The sequence below is a fragment of the Myodes glareolus genome, chromosome 1 (genome assembly GCF_982192425.1).
Source record: "Myodes glareolus chromosome 1, mMyoGla1.1, whole genome shotgun sequence".
Classification (NCBI taxonomy): Eukaryota; Metazoa; Chordata; class Mammalia; order Rodentia; family Cricetidae; genus Myodes; species Myodes glareolus.
In genome coordinates, this window is record NC_142026.1 from 25,769,573 (window position 1) to 25,796,704 (window position 27,132).

Consider the following 27,132-nt stretch of genomic DNA (forward strand, 5'->3'; position numbering starts at 1 on the left):
TCTCCAGGTCAGATATGCTTTCTTTTAACGTCAAGATTAGAAAGGAGAGTAAAGAATAATGTTGAGCATGTCTTCACAAAGTGTATGAGAATTCCCTGGTGCTTCCTATCTCCATGCCTTCTTCTTCCTGTGAACTAATATGGGCTCTGTTATCTCCCACTATTGCTCATGCTGGTGATGACTTTTTTTGGCCCTCAATCTAAACTATGGACCAACCGAATGCATTACATTAATAAGGCAAAGTGTATTGTGCAGTCCTAGTTACAAACTTTCAAGACAAGGGGACAGTCTTGCAGTCCTCATGTGCTGCCTCAACCCCATGTGCCTCTGGACAGATAATATTTTTTTCTCTATGGAATTAGAAAAGGGCACTGGCTAAATAGAGAGATTTAGTTTATTAACTTTATTTGGTTCACTTTTACTGGGTCTATGATTTAGGGAACACCCACAAGAACCTGGGAGAAGTTCTGGGTGACCAATGGCCCACGCCAGAAGGACTGAAACACCATCTTTTGGAAGAAAATATTGTGCTGTGTTTGACAACCAGTGAGGAAATGGGAACCACAAAGAACATAATTCAACTAACAATGGCACCAGTTTCAGAGATTCTTCCCTCAAGCCTACATTCAGGGTTGTATCCCACAGTCATTTATATTTATATTCTCTTCTCCAAGCACTTTTAGCCCCATTCCTATGTTCTCATGCTGAGAAATCTCTCCTCATTGTTAAGACATAATCAAGGTTTCACCTCCCCCAGCCTTTAGCACGTTCAATGATGCAGTGGTTTTCGTAATGTCCTTTATTAATCATCCAATCAAATTAACTAAATACCTATCTGTCTCTCTAGGAAATAATGGCAAATCAAACAAGTACTGTATGTCTTTCAAGGCTGATGTACTGGATACAGGATGAAGAAGGAGGTAAAGAAATTGACAGCTTAAAGTGTTGGTTTTAATGTAGTCCTCATGTTGAATTTATTTCCTCACACATGAATTTCTCAAGCTTTAGAACTCTCCAAAGCAAAGCATGATTTTATGTATTGTATTATGTATTGTAGGGGGCTAGACTGATCCAATACTTTCTCAGCAGTCCTCAGAAGAGTCAAGGTTATGACTTTGGGGATCCGAGTCTTTTCCCTGTATAATGATATTTTGTTTATGATACAACATATAAAGCTTGTCTGATGATCAGAATGCAAAACTAGCCACACTAGTCAGCCATAGAGGCCAGACAGTGGTAGTACACACCTGTAGTCCCAGAAGCCACACTAGGCAATCATAGAGGCCAGGTAGTGGTGGTGTGCACTAGAGAGGTATATAAGGTGGGATGAAACAGGAACTCACTCTCTTTTAAGTCTGACAATTTCTTAGAGATAAGAGCTCACTAATTGTTGACTCCTTTACTTCTCTGACCTTTCAGCTTGAACCCCAATATCTGTTTCTGGGTTTTTATTATTCGTGTTACATCTGACACTCAACTTTTGAGGTATGAATTCATGAAAAAGACATTTGACTTTGCCTTTGCCATCCACTTAGGCCAGAGATGCACGCTGCTGGAGTCACTACCCTACTTCCTAGGTTTTCCTTTCTTCTCTCCTGGTGGGCATTCCATGAACCAGCTTATCGAGTGCTGCTAAACAGGTAGTTGTATTGAAATGCAGTCAGACTTTTACTGTTTTATGCACCAGCAATTAGCCTCACATCTTCATCATCAACAACAGCAGATTTGGTGAGACAATTGAGAATTCTTAAGGGAGGAATTGGTTAAAAGGGAAAGTTTTTTCCCATGTTAAAAAAATGGGGAATATAATTATGATAAATTGACATCTCTCTATGATTGATTACATAATGTATGATTTAAAAATGGAACAATTAAATGAAGGGATAATCAACTTACCCGGAATTGGCATACTATACTGTTAATTATCATTTTGGTAATCTTTGTTGTCATTTTGATAGTTCTTGGTTTATCTCTTAAAAGGCTGTTTGGTTTGACTGATAAGTTACAGGCCTTAGAAAAACTTAGTAAAACATTTTATAGAGATATTCAAATTCATACAGAAGAATTTAATGGAAACCAATTTCATCATTACATTATAAGGTTAGAGAGGAACAGCCCAAGAATTTCAAACAGCCAACCTTAATATATCCAGCAGCCCTACAGGAACAAATGCCAAATGATATATATCCCCAAGGCTGGGGAATAGCTGACTGGACTCCTATGGAAATGTTGTATTTACTGAGATTCAAGGACTCAATAGTCTCATATGGCAAACATTCACCTTTTGTGAAGCAAATGTTAAACTCATTGTCAGTTTATAATAGAATTATCCCTAAAGACTGGCTGGACTTGGTTAAAGCTGTTTTAGAGCCTGATCCACAGTTACAATGGAGTACCTGGTTCAGAGAAGAGGCTAAGACTATTGAACAATGGAGTAAGGCTAGAGGTGTGGAAATCTCCCAAGATCAACTTCTTGGAGAAAGTGATCATGCTACTATAGAAAGGCAATCTGTATACGATGACCACACCCTGACTTTATGCTGTGCAGCAGTGTTGAATGCTTAGGACAGAATTGGAGAAGAAGGAAAGAAAATTGAGTCATTTACTAAAGTTATACAGGGCCGAAAGGAAGCCTTCATGGATGTCTTACAAAGATTTACTTCAGTAGTAAATAGAGTGATACCAAATTCAGAAGCTAAACAAATAATAATTGAATCTCTGGCTTTTTAAAATGTTAACTCTCAATTAAAAGGGATAGCTAGGCCTTTAAAAGTAAGGTCTGCACGGTTGGAGGAATGGATCTAAAATACAATCAATATTGAATCTCATGACTATGATGATACTTGGATAGGAGAGGTGATTTCCAGAGGTTTGAGAAAAAATCAAATGTCAAGTGTTATAATTGTGGGAAGCAAGGTAATATTACAAGGGATTATAAACAGAACATTTTTAGAGACAATGTCTTTTAATACTATGTCCATTAAGCAGAATAACAGTAATAGGTTCTCCCTTAGGACCAACGACCCATCTAGCCATAGGTTCTTGATCCCATTAAAGTTGCAAGACATCAATTCTATCTATTGAGCATGCTTTAAAGATGAGAAAATTCTGGTTGGTTACTCCCTTATCTTTCATTCCAGTACTGCACCAGTAGGCATTTCTTTCCAGACCAGTCATTGTTATGACTCCCTGCAGCCACAACAGGATAAAACTGGTAATGACTTCTCTTCTACTAGCATGCAAAGCATCTTGCAGAACTATGTAAGCAAGCCAGTAGGGCTAGAGCAACTTGATTGCCCCATAGTTTATGACTGAAGTATGTGGTGTCTTCAACTCTAGGACCTCACTGTTGTCAAGTTCTGGAGAATAGGCTAGAATGAGAGCAATGACAGTAACTGTAATGTTTGGAGACCCCACTGATCAACAACTTGAAAAGAAATAACCCATTCCTGGCTCTGAGATTTCTATTTGATATTCTATAGTATCTATGAAGAGTATAACAATTTTTTTCAAACAGAAGAAAAATGTCTATATCCTTGCACAACAGTCAATGTGCTGTTTATGTTTAATTCATAAAATAGGACTGATGAGGTGGATCAGTGGGTAAGGACACTTGTTGAACAAGCCTACCAATCTGTGCAAAGTAGACATGGAGAGAACTAAGCACAGAAAATGTTGCTCTCTAGATTCCATATGTGTGGTACAGCTGGTGCACACCCGACAGTACCCACCCACACACCCACAATAAGTTAGCACATAAGATAAACAAACGCTATTTTAACGGAAAAACTCATTACAACAAATGTATACCTTACCTATGAACTTTATTTTAGTAGTGACTCTTAAAGATATAGTGCAAGAAATTGCTCATTTTTTTTTCTAGCTTCCAATACTATAAACACAAAGAACAATGGTGGTTTTCTCATTTATCTGTAAATGACACATCTTTTTATCAAGTTCTAGGAATTTCCAACATCATAAGCTTTACTCATTGGTTTAGTAAATATTGGAAATGGTCTTTCTGAGTATCATATCATCTTAAGGATCATGGTTCACATATGCAGCAATAAAAGTCAATCATAAGATAACTACTCAAAAGACTTATTCTCTTGAACTGATATAAGCTACTAAATAATGAATCAAACCAAGAACATTGGCCCTCCCCACTCTGAGAGATGAAAGTGCATTGAAGATGAAGGGCTGTGTGCTGAGCACCACATACCAGCGTGGTTGGAGCCAAGCCTGGACTTAACCCAACAGTGTCAATGTTGTATTAAAAATGGGCTCTGACTTTTAGTGGAACATGAGAAAAGCTTTGCCTGAGATGAATTAAAATTAACTCAAATTTATTCCAGAACTGAAATATGGCATGAGACCCCTAGACAGTTTCCAGTGTCCCAGTAAAACAAACAAACACAAAATAGCTCAGACCAAAGTTGATTTTATGCTTTACCAAAATGTTATTAATTAATTGAGGGCATGAAAGCCATAGTTTAATATATATTTACACACACACACACACACACGTGTGTGTGTGTGTTTTCTTGAAATTCAGAAATACTGCATTACTAAATTTTATCTCAGTTCTCAGTTGCCCCATTTCAGATGTTTGATAACTTTGCATGTTTTCAGTATAGAAATGAATGAATAAATATGATTTGAAGAAAAAACAATTACTTATAATCTCTTCCAATCATTTGTAGATGATATATAAGTATTGATTTCTTTGAAGTTTCACTTTGTGGTGAAACTCTTAATGGAAACAAGTAAATTAAATAGGAGGAGAGGGTGAGGGATGAAATGCGCCTGTAATTCTCAACACACATGGACACAACCAGTTTCCATATTAGGGTCTTTTTCCTATAGACTTTTCTACTCAAAGACTAAATGACATCAATTAAGATCTATATGTTTTAAAGCAATAAGTCTAGTGAAAAACCAATAAAATAGATCTGTTGAATTTACTTACCTGTTTTTCTTAATAATTCACTATTCACTATCCAGAAGGGTATTTGTGAGTGCTTAGCATAGAGTTGCTTGTGTCTGTGTAGAGCAGAACAGAACTGTGTGCTCTTCCACCAAGTTCACTTATTATTTTTATATAATGTTGAGATACCAAAGCAATTCAGGATATTAAAGACTATGAGGCAATGCATTGAACTCTCAGTGTTCACAGACCAGACTTCAGTAACTCCAGAAAATTTGCCTGTGAGGCATTCTTGGGTACTACTCTGGATCTTCTGACCCGTGAGCTCGGAGGACGGAAGTCTGAGTGAAGTTTCCCGTCCAGTCTGAGCTCCGAGGTTCAGTTGAAGAGTGGAAGGAGTGAGAGTATGAGCAAGGAGGTCAAGATCATGAAGGGTTCACCCCCCTGGGACAGTTTGCCTGAGCTAATGAGAGGTCACCAATTCCAACTAGACTGAGAATGAACAAGCATGGGATCAAACTAGTTCCTCTGAATGTGGTTGACAATTGGGGCAGACTGAGGAGCCACTGACGGTAGCACTGGGATTTGTTGCTACTGCATGTACTGGATTTTTGGGATCCTAGTCTCGTTGGATGTATACCTTGCTCAGCCTAAATGCAGTAGGGAGGGCCTTGGACTTTCTACAGGGCAGGGTGTCTTGCCCTCTCTTAGGAGGTGGGAGGAGCTGTGGAGGGAGTGGGAGGAGGGGAGGGAGTCGGAATTTGGATTGGTAGTTTTTTTTTAAGTAATAAAATAAAATATTTTTTAAAAAATAAATGTCCCATCCAGTACACTTGTGTGTGAAAGACAGAGCTAGTGAGCTTAGGGTTGTTATTTTATTTCCTGTCTTATATCTGAAAACAGCAGTTTTCCATATGGGTTGTCCTCCAAGTCAATACACTGTATGATAACTTTTCATGGGGCCTCACAAACAGCAAAAACTTTGTTGGCTTTTTGGAAACCCTGCTGTATTCCTTTGTTATGCTGGGCCTCTCAGAATAATCCCAGCCCTAGAGAGGAATATAAGACGGGAGGAGACAGCTCCCAGACCCAGTCTCATTCTGAGATGTTTGAAGGCAGGATTGGCAGTTTGGACTGAGGTAGATGTAAAAGCCAATGGCTGGCTTTTCTGACCTTCAGGTTGAACCCCAATTTCTGTTTCTGGGATTTATTAATCATGCTACACTACAAGTTTTTTATAAATATATAAAATATGTTTATCCAAAGCACACGGAAAAAGTGAAATTTGTGTCTATTATTTTTAAGGAGTGGCTATGGAGGAGCGCAGCACAACAGAAAACACTTGAGTCTCCATGAGCTTCATGCACGTCTATGCAGGACCATGAAAAAGGCCTGAAAGAGTCTAAAATACTGACAGAAGGAAGGTAAGGGGCTGTTTCCTTAAACTGTGTATGTGTGTAAAGTTTCTGAGGCTGAAGATTAATTAATATCTGGCAGATAGGGTAAAAAATATGTAATTTCAAAGGGTTGGGGCAAATTAATGGCTCTCTTCTTAATGTAAAAGTTATTTAAAATGGCTCCATGATCAGACATGAATGGAACTCACAACAAATAGATTTCTAGGAGTTTATTTTGATCAGCAATTGAGGATACAACTAGGAGTGGAATCCGGCCACACAGATGATACTGGTCTCTCTACATGGCTGCTGATCTTGTCTTCCCTATTAGATTTCTCGTTTCTTTGACCAAATATCTGACAAGAAGCAATATGGAAAAAAAAGGCTTCCTTTGGCTTGTTCATGGGACATTCTGTCATGGGATGGTGGCAGGAACTTGAAGCAGCTAGTCACATCACATTCACAGTCAGAAAGAAGGGGACAATAAATGCTCACACTTGGCTAGCTTTTTCCATTTGATGCAGTTCAGGATCCAGCATAGGGAAAGGTACTGCCCACTGTTATCAGTGTGCCTTTCCATCTCAATGAACGCGTATAGGTAAGTCCTCCCAAGCACCCACGGAAGCTAGGCCAATCTATATAATCCTTCATACTTGGATTGAACAGTTAGTCCACTAGGTGATTCATATCCTGTAGAGCTGACCATCTATGCTAACCATCACAGCTTCCTTCTTCCACATCAGTATGGCCATACGGAGAAGTGAGGTATTATCTGGAGAAAAAAAAAAAAAACAGATGGGATGCAAAGCAGAAAGCAATCCATTAAGGCTAATAGCACCATAAATTCTCTCAGAGTAACAAAGACCAGTCAAAGCAATATCATCTGTGAACGTAGGGACTATCTTGCAGCACCGTTTTGCTCACTGGCGTTAATTACCCTGTTAATATTGCTCACCCTCACCTGTCCCAGAGGCTTCTTCTGCGCAGCTCCCATGAGGTACTATGCCCGCTTCCCTTTGTTGCTGATTACTCTCCTACAAGGGAGTTTCCACACCTCAATCTTCTCTGAATGGCTAGCATTTTATCTGCTTCGTGACCAGAAGGTTAAATCCTTGCATCAGTCAGAGGGACAAGATTACACATATGTTCGTGAAAAAGACTCAGCAATTATTTAAACCATTTGCCTTAGTCAAGAAGCAATGAGCATTCACACAATGACATAGAAGTGATTTCCGTGTGGGGATTTTACATTGTCTCCTTAAGGACAACAGGTAGATTTGATCAAAATCTCACAGGAAACAAAGCAAAGATGTCTGCCTTTTTGATTCAGAACTGCGTGTGTTAAAAATGTCCATTTGGTGACGATTGATTGACTGGCCCTGAAAAAAGATATGTCTTTGTAAAGCACATCCTCTTCTACAATGAAAGTGGTCATCAGTTATGAGCTCACGGAAGCACGTGGTGCCACTGTGTGTGCACCTTTGCATACCTATGTATCTCTGCCTATGTCTTATTTTCTTTCTCTGTGAGGGTATGTGTGTGTGAGTGTGTGTGTGTGTGTGTGTGTGTGTACACAGGTGTGTCTCTATGTATGCAAGTGTATCATTGTGTGTGAGAGAGAAGTTGTCTCCGTCTATGGGGGGTGTCTCTCTGTGAGTGGGGCTGTCTATGTGATTTCTGCGCAGAAACACGTTTTAGAATGGGAACTAGAAATCTAAACTCAGTTTACTTCAGGGAAGTCTTTACACTCATTTTCTCAAGTTCTTGCATTTCCACATTTTTTTTTTCTCCATCACCACTTCCCTCTCCATCCACTCAGGTTCCTCCCTCCCCCGGTGTCATGAGGCTACCAAGGGAACAATAGTGCTGCTTTGTAAGCCTGGATTTCTGTCTTTATCATCTTCACAACTTCCCATGTTTTCTGTCTGCTCCACCCAACCAGGTCCTTGCCAGCTCAAGCTCAAAACAGTTATGCTCCGCTCCTGCAAATGCGGATGAGCGTAATACCTGCTCAAAAGTAGCTGCTCGTGTGGATTCATTTCAAAACAATCTGTTGACCACTTATGCCCTATTTCTCCTAACGATATGCATCTCTGGTATGTTGATGGTGGCCAGCCTCTTAACATAAACTCTCTCCAGTTTCTTTCTTTCTCTTATTTTCCTCTGGTTTTTGGTATAAACATGTGCTTGTATATTCATGTGTCAACTGTCAATTTTAACAAGCTAGAGAATTTACAACACAGTTAGCATATATTTAAGAATGGACTGTTTTTTTTTTTATCTCAGTCCACTAAAATAAAAGACAGGATTCTTCACATGTGTTCCTTAATTACTCAAAGAGTTTGGCTAAAAAACAATTACTATTTCATAGGTAGTCTTCAAAACAACTCTGGATTTTTCAAGATGGCTTGTAAATCTCAAGACTTCATGTTGCAGAGATATTTCTCATAAATGAAAAGGTAAATTTTATTAATTGTTGTTTGTATAACATTATGGTCTGTCTGCATATATTATGCTAGATAATTCTCAGAAGAAGCCTATAAGATAAATGTTACTTGAATCTTATCAAAACATTAGATTCTTGAGAATCGCATGGCTTACCCACACTCTCAGAGCCATTTGTTGGTATACTAGTGTAGAAGATACAAAGGAATGAATAAGCACTTTGCTCCTGAGGGATCCTATTGACCAGTGCATGAAAGGAAGTAATGCTGGCTTTTGAGGCCAGGGATGACAATATATTCACTTTTCTGAAAATAAAAGAGCTTAGTCACTCAAAAAAATACTCCATTTAGAAACATTCAAACTTCAAAGTGAGTAAAAATGTATGTACACACCCTATTCTCTTTATTCATCCCTGTAAATGGACAATTAACTCAATTCCATATGCAAATGGATGGACATAGAAAATGCTTCACTGAGTGAGGTAAGCCAGACCCAAAAAGAGGAATATGGTATGTATTCACTCATATGTGGATTCTAGCCATAATTAAAGGTCTTTGAGCCTTTTATTCGTGATCCTAGAGAAGCTAAATAAGAAGGTGAACCTGAAGAAAATCATGTAGTTATCCTCCTGGAGATTGGAAGTAGACAAGAGTGCCAGGCAACCTCGGGTGCATGGGGGGGTGGGGGGTTGTTGGAAGGGAAGAGGGTTAGAGAGAAGGGAGTAGGGGAGGAATGGGGAAAGCTCGGGGGATTGGGATTGGGGGAGGGAGGAAGGATGGATATGGGATCAGGGAAGTATATATCTCAACTAAGGGAGTCATTTTAGGGTTTACCAGAGACTTGTTTATAAATGGGATCTCAGGTCCAAGGAGAGATCCCCAGATTGTTCTCTGGACAGAGGAGAGGGTGTCTGAACCGGCCTTGGCCCATAACCATACTCTTGAGGAATGCTGCCCTTGTGACTTGGCATGGCATGATGAACTTTTTAATAGGAAAATTGTTATGTGCTTTGTAAATGTGTTTGATGCTGCCTGTGAGACTGAGATCTTCCTATGTCTCAGAATCAAGCAAGTTTATGTCAAGAGTCTTCCAAAATTCCCTGTCCTGGGTCAAATTAGCTCCTTGATTCTGTAAAACAGGGGAAATTAGTCAACAGCTAAAAGTGTTAGAAACATTTGGTCCTTAAGAGGGACTCAAAGGTAAACCACTCCCACTAAGGGTTACTATTATTTTTGTGTGGTATAAAATTGTCTGTGGTGGGAATGGGAATCTCTTCAATGGAGAGAATCTCAATCCAGAATGCTGGTATTTTCCCAAGTCAAGTGAGCCTGGGATCTGATGATTGCTCTGGTCCCTGCTAGCTGTTGTAAGTGCCTAAATCATTAAATCAATGTTTGATACCTTTCTGTTGTTCTTATCTGCTTCGTGTTCCTTGTAATTCCTTCGTGTTGCTTTCCATATCCTTAATAAGCTCATTCATTTAAAATCTAAATTATAGCTATCATAGAACATTCTTCAGACTGTATAGAACACGTGGCTATTGTTTGTTTAAACTGTCATTAGCTACCATTATCCAAAAGAGAGCTGTTGCCTGTGTAGAGTCGCTAACATTCAGTCCTGGTGAAGGGAAGAAACTAACGAGTTCCTTGTTAGCACTGTGTACAGAGAGGCAATTAGCAGCTGCTAACGGAGGGAGAGGTGTTTTTCAGTGGTTTATTGGTTTGTAAGTTGATCATGCCCTTATCAGTAATTTCAACTGAACTCACTGATCACCAAGCTAAATATGAGTAGAACTGTGTTCATTGACAGTGTTGTCCTATCTGAACTGAGAAGACGTTTGTTCATGACTCCTTAGACATCAGCACAATACACAAACATCAGAGTTTAAATTTAATTTAAATTTACTTTGTCCTTATTGTATTTTGGTGGTGGTGTGTACCCCATGAGCTTCTATGTTTGAACACAAGGCCCTCAGCTAGCAATATTGCTGCAAAGGTTGTGGAACCACTGAAGGAAGATAGCAAATTGGGAGTGGGCCTTAGGGTTTCACATCCAGCCACACTTCCTGTTTGCTCTCTGTTTCTTGGCTGTAGATGCAGTGTGAGCAACAATCATTGGCCTCTGCCCACAAGCCTTGCCTGCCTACTGCTTGTCTTCCCTTCCAAGATGAACTTTGAACTCTGAAATGATAAGCCAGAGTAAAAAAAAATACTTCTTAAAACTGCCTTTTGTCAGGTATTTGATCAAAACAATAAGAAAAGTAGCTGCAGGGCTGGGGAGCTGTTCCAGTGGTTAGAGTCCCCAGGGCTCTTCCAGAGTACCCGAGTTTGATTCCTAGTGCCCACATCAGGGGGCTCAGCTCCAGGAGAAACAACACCCTATTCTGGCTTCCTCCAGTGCCTGTACTCACATGTACACACACACACACACACACACACACACACACACACACACACACTACAACTGAGTTTTGCCACTTTACTCAACTTTGGTTTTTCTGTTTGTTTGCAAGCTGCATCTCCTTGCATCAACAGAACATAATCATAAAGCCCAGAAAATCAGACCATCCAACTCAGCATGATTTTATTCTTCACTTACCACAAGGAAATTTTACCAAGGAAGGAAATAGCTATAAACCAGGGAGTTTTAGAATCTTAAGCTCCTGCAAAGCTGTTCAACCAAGACAATAGTCTACACATCTGGGCCAACAGCCCAATTGCCAAAGCCCACTCTTTATTTATTTACAGCCATGCCAATGGTCTTGCATCAGTATCCCCAGCCATTCCAAACTAGTAGGTTTCCATTTTAATCCAACCCAAAGTTCCCTTCTTGAAAACGCATCCTGCTCCATTGGAGTCTAAATTGCTAAGCCTGCAAATGTCCCATCTGTCTCTCCTGTCTCTGACATCACTGAGACAACAATACACTCTAATGCAAAACCTAGCTTTATTAAATAGGCTGTCTTCTGACATTTGAAAGGTCATCCATTGACATAATTCACTGAATTTCTATATTAAAGATGTATTATTTTATCAGCCAAGAATTTTAGTTTTCCAGTCTTATGCCAGAGGAACCCTGAGCTGCCACAAATAACTGATGACTCCAGCTATGATAATCTTGTAATACCCAATGACTTGAGGATGCTTTAAAGAATTCAAAGCATCACTCTCAGAACTTTAGACATATTAAGCCACTTAATCCTCTCAATTGCCCTATGGGATTAGAATCATTATCATCCCATTGTGCCCAGGGACACAGGATAACTTCTCAGCTGTGCCGGGAACAGAGCCCATGCTACCAGGCACCACAACCAGCCATGGTTCCAGAAGGCTATGATAATTCTTTCATAGCACATTCATTTATTTTCCGGGAACCATCCGCTGCAAAGAATACAAAAGATGAATAGTACCAAGCGCAAGCATTCCATGTGGGCTGAAAATGTCCTCAGAGACTCTCACGGAGAAGGCTTCTCTCAGATTCTCACCCTCCTTTCCTACTGTTTTATGCCGCATTTTCATCGCCAGAGTTACTTGTTCTCCTTGCAGTCTCTGTGGTTCGTTTTAAGTTGACGTTTTCAATTCTAAGATGGAAGAATCTACAATATGTTAGATAGACTTTCTGTGTAAAGCACTCAGAACTTTATCTCCATTGTGTAGGCTCATTGTCTGGGGCAGTAAAGGTCATGGGCTTGTTATACATTACAAATCTTCTTGTCTTACTTGGAGACAAGATTAAGAGTATCTACCCATGCATGCGCATGCTCACATTGGGTCAAGCTTGAGTGTGCTCAGAGAGCTGAGGTTATGAAGTGAAACCTTATGCCCAGGAGCATACATGAAACCTGGGTTTCAAAGCATGCTAACCTAGAACTTGTCAGTGGAGGAAGTGAATGTCAAATTTTGACTGAGGTCACATTTATCAACATCCCCAGTGGGAATGTAGTTTACAAATATTGGAGCTAAGAATGTGGTAATCAATCTAAGTTAGACCGGCTGCAGAGGGAGCTTGGCTGGCAAAATGAATTTGAAAACCTGATTCCAAGAATGGTAAAGAATGATATTTCTCCCCTAACTGTGCAATACAGAACACTGCTTTGATGATCCTGTATTGGAACAGCACAGTGCTGAGTATGACAGGGGCCTATATAAAATGCCTCCAAAAGACATAGTCAATAATGGAGAATGTGGCTTTTTTAAGTCCAAACCACACTGTGTGAGCTCGAGCAAGAGCCCCATAAGAAAATGGTCCAACTGGATGCAGAAGGATGTGTCACACCTTGCATCCAGAAGCAAGAAAGTGACTGAGATCCCACAATCCCTGTGAAGCACTACATCCAATGATCTGAGGACCACACTTCCCATTATCACACTGAGAGCCAAACAGCATCTCAAACACAGCAGTGAAAGTGAGTCACCATGCAAAGAAAATATTGATGGCCATCACTTCTCTGTAAAGCCTGTGTGGACTTCAGATACATACTGTGAACAAGCTTCTCTTAAAGGATATGACTTCATGCAACCTGAAATTCTGGCAGTCAGAGACTATGTCTCTAGGACTTCATCTTGGAAAGATTTGTGCATTCGGAATCCCTGAAATGGGAGGATTGGATGTGAAGACTTCCACTAGATATCTCTCTACATATAACAGCTTACACACCGACACAGGTACTATCCCTTCTTGTGGTGATGTCTTGTTTGTACTATAACAGACAAAGCTTGCCTGCAGATCAGACAGCAGAGCTAGCCACTAGATAACCATAAAGGTCTGGAGGTCAGTACAGGCAGACCGGAAGTGATATGACTGGGCAGAGAGAGGAATATAAGGCAGGAGGAGGCAGGAGGTAAGAACTCTAGCAGCTGGCTGCTCTGCTACTCTGATCTTTCAGCTTTCACTCTCTAATATCTGACTCTGGGTTTCTGTTATTAGCAGTTCGAACTCATGCTACATCTTCCCATTAACTTCCCACGGCTTTGGTAGAAATTACCCATGGATATGGTCAGAGCAGAGGGGCAGACATGTTCATGTGTGTTTCCATTTAAACTTGGTCTTCTGAAATCCCATCTGAAGTGTGATGTAAGTATTCAAGCTTTTAGTTTATAAAGTTCTTTTCTATCAATATAGTATGTTTTTTTCCTAAGTGACTTCTAGGTAAACAGAAGAAATGTCTGTAAAAGATATCTCTGAGCTCAGACTAACTGGGTGCCTCTGATTGACTTGAAGATTACATGTTAAAAATGAAACTCTTTCAGTTCCAGACATGAAATGGTTGTGCACAACGGGGACCAGGAGACAATAACATCCACTCGACAGTCAAAACAGCAGAAAACAGAATACATATGAGGATGCTATAGGAACTGAATGTGAAGTTGTTTTCCTTAAGTCCCACAGTAGTTGAATGGGAGGATGTTCTTTTTTATTTAACACTTACAAAGATATATTATTTTTCTATTTGCGGTTGTTATTTTTAGAGAGTTCAGAGAACATATAATCAAAGTGAGCAGAATATTCTTGGACGTCTGCACTTAGCTTACAGCACCAAGCACTCCCTGATTTTGCTTACATAACATTTGCTGCCCTTGTATCTAGCAGAACAGATGCCAAAGACATAAGACAAATTTATACTGTAAATTTTTATAACCCTGGGAAGTACTATCGAAAACACCCAAACCTACATATAATTTATTATGAGTCAAACACATTTTTCTTCTTAAGCTCAGTGGGTCATCACAGGTTTTCAAAAAACAGAAATAACCCAGAAGGGTCTGTCTACCCATTCCATATGATACTGAAATGTGGACTTCCCAGTCTCAAAAATGGAAGGTAAATTTAAAGAATGAATGCCAAGCTAACAAGACACCCATTGAAATGAACCATATTCATTATAGGTAAGCTTTAATTCATCTTTCTCAGGTCATCAAGTCCAATCCTTTGTTTCTCCTGGGACATGGATACTCGAGTACACTTGCTCAGATGAGTACAGCATTTACCCACGTTTGGAGGCTAAAGTATAATTTTTAAACTTCTCTGTTGTTTGGCTTAAATGTTTGTCCTTCTTTCAAGTAAGCTCTATTTTTCTCAAACAAATGCACAGATTGTATTAAACACTTTCTATAATGCTTCTGTTGACGCTTTCATTATTTAAAAAGCTTGCATTTCTCCTATGATTTCTAAGAGTTGCCAACAAGTAAGAAAAAAAAAAGGAATCATTAGGGAAAATTTAAAAGCCCATAAAGGAGAAGTGTGGAAAGGTAAACAACCTAGTTCACTTCACTTTCTAAAAAAAAAAAAGCTTGTGCAAAATGGCTATGGAGACCGAAGGGAACCAGCTGTCAGCTCAGGTCTACAGACGCTCATGTCGGTACCCACAGGCTCAGGAACATTCAGGCCTTGGCATATCTCTCTCAGGGGCTTGGTGGGACCAGGCTGTCAGCAGTTCCCTTGCCATGCAGATACACTGTGCTAAGTATAACAATTTGTGTTAGAAATAGTTGGTGAAATTTTCCTCTCTTCCGTCTCCTGTCAGCCTCCAATTACTGGAGAACTGAGTGAGGGCGGCTGGAATACTTCTGACTTAGTGAGGGGACCATAGATAGATTTTACTTGGCCTTAATGAGTGTTTTGAATATTTCGTGCCTTTCTCTGTGTCTGAGAACATACTGCCTTCTGTCACCAAGCAACCACTGTGATCCTTCATGTAAGATCTTTCAGGTAAGTAATGATGCCTAGTCACGGCCATCATCTGGTTTTTGGGTGGAAACAACATCCGCCTTTTGATACACTGCAATTTTGGTCATTATTTCCCTACGAGTGGTGGCTAAGGTGGACTCTATGTGAAGACTAATAAATTGACCTGCCAGCTTTCTCCCTAATATGACAAAAATTTATAAGTCAGAATATATGTGCCTAGAGAAATTGAGAAGAAAAACTAAGACTAAATTCAGAACTTTAATGTAAAGGCCAACTTTGAAAGACTAAGGTTTAAATTATGAGGGACTGGGATCTCACTAAATATATCACTTTATTTCCTGCTTCGCAAAACACTTGGCATCAAAAAATAGTGAAATTGATCTCGGACTTTGTATTAGATTCTTTTCTCATTGTTGTGACTAAGTAGCAAGAATAGCTTAGGGACGGAAGGGTTTGTTTTGACTCTGTTTGAGGGTACAGTTCACTGTGATGGCAAATATGTGGCCACAGTAGCATGAGGCGACTCGACACACTGCACACACGTTCAGGAAGTAATGACAAATGAATGTGGATGTTCATTTTCCTCTTCCGATTTAGTCTGGAGCCCTAGTCTATGGGACAGTGCAATCCCCATTCAGGGCAGGACTGCCATCTCTGGTTAAGCCTCTCTGGAAATGACATCACAGCCACCCCCTTGAGGAAATACTGAAGACTAGCCATCACCATATTTCTTTCTGTTTATTTCTTTCAAAACTGGAAAATCAGTAGAATTCCTAACCTTATGTCAAAAGAACACTTCAGATATTCACATTTAATCTGCATCTTCTCAACACTACAAACACTTTTTAGGGACCTAGTATTCCCACAAATGGACCCTTCCCTCTTTCTGTAGTTAAATATAACATGGGAAGTTATAACCTCCTTCAAAGCATTTAATAACATAAAATTTATCCCTAGTAACATATAGTGTGTGTGTATGCATGCTCACACTATTCCTGTTTAACGTTTAAATAATACCATCCCAGAAAATAAGCTATATATTTTATAAACTTTATAAACATAAAGATTGACATACACAAACATGTCATCTCTCTCATTTTTTTTTTAATTTCTGGAAATACCTGAAATTAAATTTTTTTAAATATTTTTTTATTTTTAAAAAATATTTAATAGATATCACCCACATAAAAATTTTCAAGAACAACACACTTGATAACAAAGCATGTAGTCACCCCAGTACAGTTTTCAGTGGAATTAATTAGCCTGCTATTTGCAAAATCCTGTAGTGTATCCCAACAAAACAGACATTAATATTCCACATAAAATTTTGTCTGAGTTTTATATCCCTTTGTTCTGATACATATCAGCTGGTAAACTCAGAATGGAAATAATTATGTTTTCTTTCTAAACAATTATAAAGTTTTTGGCACTGGCCCACATCACAAGACACATCCATAACAGCAGTCTGGATTGCATTTTCTTCCCCTGAAGGACTGGGAGCCAAGTCTTTGTTCCTACGAGCTTCAATTTTAAAACCCACTTTGTGCCAAAGGCTTCATTTCTAAATTAAACATTCCATTCAAAAGAAGACATTTACACTCAGGTTAATAATTTCCAATATAATGTGAATGTCAGTTTTTGTTAGGCTATGTTTTTTTTTCCTTCAAATAGCAATGAGTGAAAGGTATATGCTTTTGTGCATTTATTTAGTCAGTTTACTTGGAAAGAGAGTCAGTTGGAACTGGACACAGAAACATTTTGAGCTGAATTTTTCTGACCTGTCACAAAGGCATAGGATATTGTATAAATGATTTTGCTTGATGCAAACTGGGCTGACAACTTACCTATGTTAGTCACACGTGGAAAAGGTATGGTATTGCAGTACTCCTGCCGAAACTCAGATATAGTTGCTTCCTTTTACCATCAAATTTAGCACCAAATATAATTTATGGCTATTTATTTAAATACCTTATAAAATTAATTTATATGCACATTATAAATACCAAAGAATGTCCTAATATTTATGACTGCAAGAAACCGATGATTCCTCCCATTTCCTTTCTTTGCTCTATCACAGAACACAAGGTTAGCGATAAACATTCCCCTCTCAGTTTCATTGATGTTCAGTTGTATAGTATAATTTTTACATATTTTGTAAGTGAATAATTATAATATATACCATACATATAATGTGTAATTACATAATACATAATTGAAGCCATAAAATGAAATTTGTAAGAAGAGTGGATGTATAATTTTACTAACTGATATGGAGCTACTTTGTGAAATATTTTTCATAATCAAGCTAATTAACATAACAATCACATACCACCTTGCATTTGTGTTGAGAGCATTTAGTGTCTATGATTGTAGCAATTACAAATTATAGTACTCGCTGAACTCACTCTGTTGCCCATTTAGTCCAGAATTTGTTTTTCATAAATGAAACTCTGTCCCCTGGCTAGGATCCAAGGATAAACATCTTTCCCTTTCCAGGTGGATCATTCATCTGAGTTTGAGTGCCTCTTCTTAGATTTTCCATTATTTCATCATGAAATACATAAACTGTCAATTTGGTATCATCCCTCTTCTCAATGTTCTGATATAACAATTTGCTTAAATCAGTTATCACTAGTTATATTATTAGGATAACATCATAATTCATGTATATTATTGTTCATGGTATTTTTGAGCATTAATCTTTTCTGATTTCTATTTCTGAACCTTATTCATTCAATTTCTGACACACTGGATCTTTTAACTGGGTCATTATTATATTAACCCTCTTTCAGGTATGTAATTGGTAAATAGTTTTTTTTAGGCTATCTCTTTGCTAGAATGATGTTGTCATTTGCTGTACAGTAGTTTTTAGTTTTATAAAATGTCTCATTTATTAGTAGTTGATCTATTGGGACCTTGTTCAGAGACAGCTTAGTTGAGTTATATCTCTAGTCCCAGCCTTTATCCAATACTATATCCTTGAAAAGTCTCCCTTATCCACTGAACTTCTTTAGCTAGTACAGTTTTTCCTTTGATATCAAAATGGCATCTAGCCTTTTAACTGACAGAACTGTGGAACAACCAGGTTTAGCATTTGTGTCGGCTGAAGAACACTGCACATGGAAGTAGAGAGTTCTTGGGTCAAGTGTTTAAAAAGTTAGTTACCTAAGACTTCACATCAGGGCATGCAAAATTACAGGATCCACTATTTCCTTGATAATAAATACAAGACAGACAAAGCGCTAAAGTATTTGGAAGCCTGCATGTTTCCCCCTAAAATGTTCAAGAAACAGTGCACAGACTGATTCTTACATTTTTCATTTGCAACATGAACAACGTTGACCAATCTACTTCTAACTCTAATCACTGCCTGTGATTATTTGGTCAAATTTTATCTTAAGGATTTATTTAATTCTGATTAAGAAATGGGCTAGTTCTCTCATCCCAATATAATCATCAGCCCGCATGGTCTGTTGAACTAGTCATGCAGACTCATCATTATGTGAAAAAAAAGTATGTGGGCACTGCAGAGCACATGGGCCCATTAGTCCTAATTAGCAGTCTTTTAAATGCTATGCCTCAACGAATAACAAAGTTGGTGCCAAGAAGCACAAATACTCACTCCTCCTCCAGTTGTTGGTTTTAATCTTAACTCAACTGCTGCCTGATTATTTCAACGACTTCCTTCACATATCCGTAATCAATTAGTGATTATCAAAAGACTAACAAAATGTAGTTCAGTTCTAGAGAACCATAAGATCTGGTCTCCCAAATGTCCTAGTCCGTGTTGAATCTTGAATTTCCTTCTTTCTTTCTTTCTTTCTTTCTTTCTTTCTTTCTTTCTTTCTTTCTTTCTTTCTTTCTTTCTTTTTTTTTAAGAAAAATCCTTCTGGAATGTTTCTCAGTTCTTCTTGTATCATCACTTAGTCATGCAAGGATTACTGACAGGCTAATATTTAAGAGGGAAGGAAATTTTCTCCTAAATTCCCACACTGTGGCTAAATCATTCCTCCTGAAAGCATGTTTATCAGCCCTGTGGGGCTATGAAGTGGTTACTTGTGATTATGACTTGGCATTTTCATTCTGTGGGGGCACGTTGACTCAAGACCACATAAAGTGATGCTTCCACTCTCAATTTATAGTGGTTCATAAATGAGAATGAGAATGACATTTACATGCCTCAGATGTTTGGAACTCAGTAATAAAGCCAGTTTTATAACTTATCCCTTCCAGCGATCGTTTACCAAAGCGGATATTGAGTGTTTCTATTATTTGTGCAAGTCGGTGTACATTTCTACCTTTTGAGTCCCTCTCTCAAGTTTCCTGGCAGCTGTCTTTGTTTGCTATTGTTGTTGTCTTCAAGTACATAATTGGTGTTTCCTTTGCGTGTGACTGATCCAACATGATGCAAATTTCAAGAGGAAAAATATGTTTACAAGTCCAGTCAAGTTAATACCTGCTTATCAGCCATAATCTTCTCTCTTTGGCTGTAAATTTTCCCTTGGTTCGTGAATTCCATATGTTGTACATTACTCCAATGGAATGATGTTAATCACAGTCTTTTCTTTCTGACCCAACATCATCACCCTTCACTGAAAAGAGGGAGTTGAAATAGTTTTGTTTACTTTCTGTAGTGATACAGCAAACATCCTTAAACACACCTTCACACAGGAAAATTGTCTCACTATGGGATGTTCATCCTCACCCTTATTCTGCTTGTCCCCATCCAAGCTAAATGTATCAAACCCCATAGAGTGCCTTTGCTGTTTTCTTCCTCTCTCTTCATTCTCCCTTTCTTTCTTTCTGCCTCCCTCCCTTCTTTCCTTTTTTTTTCCAAAGTCTCTTCCTCTGTTTCTTCACCCCCTACTCTATCTCCTTTCCTCCCTCTCTTTCTTTTGTCCCACCTACCTGAGATGTAGTTATCTGTGTATAGAGTTCTTCATGGTTCGTTTTCAACGGATAATTTTCCATTGCTTTCTCACAGCTTGATTGCGGTAAACGTCAGAAGTCACACATTACAAATGCCATAGGCTATGCAACTCACCTGTTTAAAGTATACAACAATGTGAACTAAATTCAAATAGCGTGGATCACAGCTGCAGTTAATTTTAGAGATTTTATTTAACCCAAATACCCTCTAGTTGTTGTTTTATCTTTTTTATCATGTTTTTTTTTTCTCTTACACATTTCACCTCATCAAAGCTTTGGTTACTTTTTAATCACTAAATATTTCTTTTGAACATTTCACATCTATTATATATTCATTGTATCTTATATGTTACATTTAGAATAAGTGTTCATTAATGGGATAGCTTTATTCCATTTTGCACCTGAAAAAAAAATTCCACCTCACAGATTTGCCACGGATGGTTCATCCCTCCATTACTTGATAGACTTTGGCTGTTATGAGCAATGAAACTATGAATTTCTTGACAAACTTTTTCCTTTATGTTTCTTTGATCTATTTCTAACAGTAGAAGTGTTAGATGCTAGGTTATCTCTCAGGGTTAGAGCATGGGAATCTGTTGGACTGTTTTCCAAAGCAAATCTACTATTTGCCATACCAACTAGAAATGGAATATCAAGTAGGTCTGAAGTGTTAGTTACCTCATGGCAGGTTTTTTGTTATTTTATTGTTACTGTTATTGATTTGTTTCAGACAATGTCTTTTGTAGTCTGGCTGGCCTGGCCCTCTCAAGCTCACTGTGTAACTGAAGATGACCTTGACATCCTAATCCTTTAGTCTTCATGGCCCACTGTGCTAAGATTATAGGCATTTGCCACTACATCCAGTACATTATGGTTTTGATTTTCAGTTGCTCAATGAATAATAAAGCTGGAAATATTTTCATGGAGTAAATTCTCCTTAGATTTAACTTGCTGTTTTCTGGTCTTAACTTTTGCTTGCTAACAGCCGTTCTTTACCTAAGGAACTAATAATGTAAAAACCTTCTATTGCCAAATTCAGTGGCTGTTCTTTTAGTCACAGCTTATGAGATATACACCTAGAAATGGAATCTTCTGTCCTAAGACCTTTATGCTCTCTCTGTACCCTTTCTCTCTCCATGCTTTCTCTACCTCATTGTCCATTTAAACTCAGTCTTCCTGATGTCTAAGATTTCGACTGACATTTAGAACCCAGTTTTTTGAAATCTCTATGACATTTCACCAGTGGAAGAGGTGAGTCATTCAAATGCTCTAAAGTAATGTCTATCTACTAACTCTGAAAGTTATTCACCCAGCTATGTGCCTGCTCGGCAAATTATATTCCTCATATTTATCTCTAATTTATTATATCCCCTTTCATGCACATATCTAGCCTCTCTAGATGGAGCCATAGCCTATCCATTCGCTAATCCTAAAGTTCAAGAATGTCTCTTGACTCATTTCTCATTCCCAATAGGCAAACAATGAACTACTATTGAATATTCATAACCCCACAAAACACTCAAGTCAATTCATTGTTATTTCTGAGTTGCTGCCATCCCAACCAAAACAATTGCTCCTTCTTATTTCCCTGATGTGGGATTTCCCTCTGTATGCTGTGATTACCAATGATAAATAAAGGAACTGCTTCAGGCCTATTGCATAGCTATAGGGGAACAGAGCTGGGGAGAGGAACTAAAATTAATTCTGGGAGAAAGGAGGGTGGAGTCAGAGAAAAGCCATGGAGCCACTGGAGACAGATATGCTGAAACTTTGCTGGTGGGCCACAACCTCATGGTGAGGCACAGATTAATGGAGATGGGTTAAATTAAGATGTAAGAGTTAGCTAATAAGAAGCTAGAGCTAATGGGCCAAGAAGTGATTTAAATAACACAGTTTCTGTGTGATTATTTCAGGGCTAAGCAACCGGGAACTAACAAGCGGCTCTCTCCTCTTACATTTCCCTATTCTACTAAAGCACAATCTTAGCTGCCTTCCACATTTATGTTTTCTTGGCCTGAGCCCACAAATTTAGTTTTCCAGGGATAGAAGAAAATGTAACTCCTAAAAATAAGAAATAGTTCAGGTCAATTTCTTCTTTTTATTATTCAATGAATTTTAAAACAACCAAGAAAATTGTCAAGTGAAGAAATCACTCCTGGTGTCATATTATTTAACATCCCCACAGCAACAGCATGTGGTGTGTTTGTGGGTTCTGAGGTCTTCAGATCTGGACTAGAGTTTGTAACATGCACTCTTTGCATTGCAGGGACTAGGATTACCTTGCTGGCTTTCTTAGGAGTCCAGCTGCATAAGTCACATTTGGTGCTTCAATCCAGTAATTTATGATATATCCTATTCCTATCCTTAATGGTTTTCTTTCTCTGAAGAACTCCAGCTAATAATACAGTAGCACAAAAGAGAAAAGATACAAATGTATCCTTTTTATGATTTTATGCATGTGTGTGTTAGTGTGTGAGTGTATGTGCTCATGTGTATCCATGCATGTGGACAGATGACAGCCTCTGGTGCCATTCTCAGAAAGTCTTTCCACCTCACTTGAAAAGTGGCGTCTCATTGACCTAAAACTCACCAATTATGCTAGCCTGAGTCCAAGGATTTTTCTGTCTCTACTGCCTCACTGTTGGAAGCACAGGAACACAACACGATATCTGGCATTTTAATGTTAGTTCTGAGGATCCAACTCTGGTCCTCACGCTTATGAGCAAACACTTCACCAGTAGAGCTATCTCCCCAGATGAGACATTTTGGCTTGATAAGTAAGGCTTTTAATTAAATGTGATATTATCCTAAGTGGCCTACTAGAGAACTAGAGGCTGAAGAAAATGAAGTAGACAAAGCAGTAGATTGTGAAAAGTATTCTAGCTGAAGATCCTCAATTAAGAGATCTGCACCCACATTCAAGGAATCGTCCAAGGAGCGCACAGCATTCTGCCCTGTGTTCTCTCCTTTCATCATGTATTTATGCACTGGGAAGTCAATGACACACCCATCAAAAGTGTGAGTGATGCTTGCAATATAATGTCAGTTCATTGAGTAACAGAGTAAATATTCAGGATGTTCTCAACAGGGAATTAGGAAGGATGCATCATTTGAAATTGGCCAGAACTCTGTACAAAATCATTCATTTCAGTTGCCATCTTGAACTGTGTTAATATATTTATTTATAAGAAAAATTATACAGAGGCAAAGAAGTGGTTCTATGGGCAAAGTGCATTGCTGCACATTCATGGGGACTTGAGTTTAGATTCCCAGTGTCCACACAAAAACCAGGCATGGAAAGGTGTTCCTCTAACCCCAGTACTGGGTACAGAGGGAGGGGAGAGATAAGTGGGTTTCTGGTACTTGCTGGCCAGCCAACCTAGTAAGCTCCAGGGTTAACGAGAGATCCTCTCTTAAAAAAGCTAAGATGCAGGAGTAGAAAGGTGGTTCCTTGGCTAAGAGCACTTGATGCTCTTACAGAGGACCTGGGTTTGGTTCCCAACATCTGCAGCTTTATGAAAATTAAATATTTAAAAATTAGGTGAAAATAACTGAAGAAGGTACCTAATATCAATTTCTGGCTCTCACACGCATACACACACACACACACACACACACAGAGAGAGAGATATAAAATATAAGAGGCATAGTTTCTACCTTACAGAAATTAGTATAAGAAAGTATGAAAACTCACCTATCTCCTCTGCAGCTTCAGTAGAAGTCTGAAACACATCCTGCTACTACATAGAGAAAACCAAGAGGTGAGTGACCAGCCACCCTGCGGGACACCATACTCTCTAGGCAAACCATACCAGGGCAAAACCCTGGGCCACTCCCCCACTTGCCTCAGCTTCTCTAGCCAACCAGCAGGAGAGTTTCCTGCAGGTAGGCTGCTCCATTACCCCATTCCGACTTTGGGACCCTGCAATCTACAAGTACCACCCTGCCCTCCAACCTCTTCTCTCCCCCTGCAACCTCAGTGGAACTCTGAAACACAGGCTGCTACTACAGAGAGAGGACCAAGAGGTGAGTGACCAGTGACCTGGCAGGACACCCCATTCTTTAGGCCCTCCACACTGGGGCAAAACCCCGGGCCCCTCCCACACCTGCCTGGACTTCTATAGCCAGGCAGCAGGTGAGTTTCCTACAGGTAGGCTGCTCCAAACCCCCTGAGGCACAGAGAGAGACAGCACAGAGCAGACCAAGAACAGTTCCCAAAGACACAACTACTGCAAGGATTGGACCAAGATACAAAGACACTGCCGGTATCGATTGACGGAAGAGATGTGTAGGTGCCAATGCAAGAATTCATCCAGCAACCTAAAAACCAACATTCGAGCAGCAGAATCCTCTGGTCATACATCAGAAAAACTTAATCATCATAACCCAGAAGAAGCAGAAGAAAACGATTTTAGCTTAACTTCATGAAGATAATAGAGACCTTTAAAGAGGGAATGAAAAATTCCCTTAAAGAAGTGGAGGAAAAGACAAAAAGTTCTCAGTTTGTGTTTTCTTTATTGCCTCTGTTTCAGTCTTCAAGTCTTGAACTGTCTGCTTCACCTGTTTGATTGTTTCTTCTTGGTTTTCTTGGGTTTCTTTGAAATATTTATTAATTTCTTCCATTTTTTTGTCTTTGAGTAGTGTGGATGCTGTTACCAATCTAGTAGGATAGGTGCAGAGATTAATAGCATGCCACATAAGTGCATAGTGCTTCTGCCAAGCATTCAGATGTTCTTTATGGTCATTTTAATAGTTATCAGTCAACTGACATTTTTATAATGCTCTCTGTCTGGAACAAACTTTCCACTAAACTTCCCTTCCTGTCTATCAGTCCTCCAGCCTTCCTAAGCTTGTGTTTTCTACCTTTCAGTTCAGATTAATTAGGGTCTACTCTGAATATTATAGTATCTTTAGTCATGTGGAGACTTAAAAAAAAACAAAAACAATGTCTTCAAGCAATATATCTACCTGCTAGGAAACGATCAACCTTCTTACAACTGACTGTAGGAAAACTGAAGCTTCCTGGGGTCTAGGGACAATGTCTGGCATTGCCTGGACTATGAAGTGTTCCAAAGACATATATGAGTAGAAAAATGATCATCTGTCTCCTATAGGAGGACGTTGTCAGCTGAGGATATTTGAGCTCCTTTTTCTCATCAACCAGGCCCTCAGGGTCTTGACCCTGCCTCCACACAGTTTACAAATGCTCTTGACATTATGAGTCACTATCTCATGTTCCATCAGTGTCAAGATGTCATCCAGTGCTTCTCAAGTCTTCCTGTCCGAGTGACTCCCATGGGGATCTACTGTGGAGAAAATCCAGTACAGTATATGGAAGTAGAGTCTGAGGATCTATATGTTAATCGAGCTCCTGAGTGACTCATAGACTGCTACTGGCAAAACTCTAAGTATTAGTAAAAGTTAATAGCAATTTTAAAAAGTATTCTGGGATTAAAACTACTACCTTGGAAGAAATGCAAAATAGATATTCAGACTTCAAGATAGTATAAGGAGAAATAGTCTTGGGTCAACTGTGTAAGAATGCTGAGGAAATTTGGAAAAGATGGAAATTTTTATATTATGAATCATTGCCTGAGAAATAGCTCTGAGGAGCTTTTTCTCAGTAGAATATATCAGAGGCACAATTAATTCAGTTTCTGGAACTGTGAAAATACTTCTTCATGCTCCGATGATTCCCAAGTCTCCCTTTATGTGTATTTATTAGGTGACAGCTCTCAGTGACAATGATGGGAAGTGAACTGTTTCTAGAGCAACTAGGGATCCAGGTGTCTGATTCTGAATTGTTTGATATCACACTACTGGGGAATATTTATTATTTTGCAATCAGTCTACAGATAGTGTAAGTTCTGAATTAGCATCTTGCTTTAAAGAGTGAGTACAAATGATTCCAATAGGACAGTAACAATATTTGAATGGTTTATTATTTAAATATTAATGTATTATTATATGTGTTCTCAATTTAAAATAGTTTATGAAATGAGTAAATGTATCATGCAAATGAGAAGCAATTTTAGCAACGAAATGTTCTGCTTCATCAAAACTAATTGTTATTTCCATGTTTGTTAGTAAGATGAGCTCAAACCCAGACAACATTGGAAGGAAAACATATATTCTATTTTCATGAAGTGTTTAGGAATTATTGAAGTTCCTACATTTTTACAATGTTTAACAAAAAATACACGCCTTGAAACTAATTTTTCAAAAATATACATAATATTATTTGAAATATATAGTATAGTTCTATTTTAAATAAAAGATTATAATAATAAGAGGAAGTCATGGGCAAGATTTGGAATGACCAAACCAACAAACAGTGTTCTTGGCAAGCATCCACTTCTACCATAAAACTGCCTCTCCACCTTAATAGAATAATTTCATATTAGCCATAGCAATTTTAAAATAGGTAGAAATTTCATGCTTAAAGCATTTTTTAAAATAACATTACATAGTTTGAAATACGCTATGCCTACTAAGAAATGCCAAATCCTACTTTGCAAAACAAAGGACTGTGGCTCAGTGCATTGTCCTCAGCCAGCATCTCTGTGAAATCTGAGCAACACATGATTGTAGCCCTGGTGTGGGGAGGGAAAGAGACAGAAGGACTCTGGGTCTTGATGGCTGCTAATCAAGGTCAAATTCAGTGAGAGACCCGGAATAAGAAGACAGTGATAGAGCAGGACACTCGGTGGCTTCCTCTAGACTCTGTGTGGGCACGCAGGCACATGC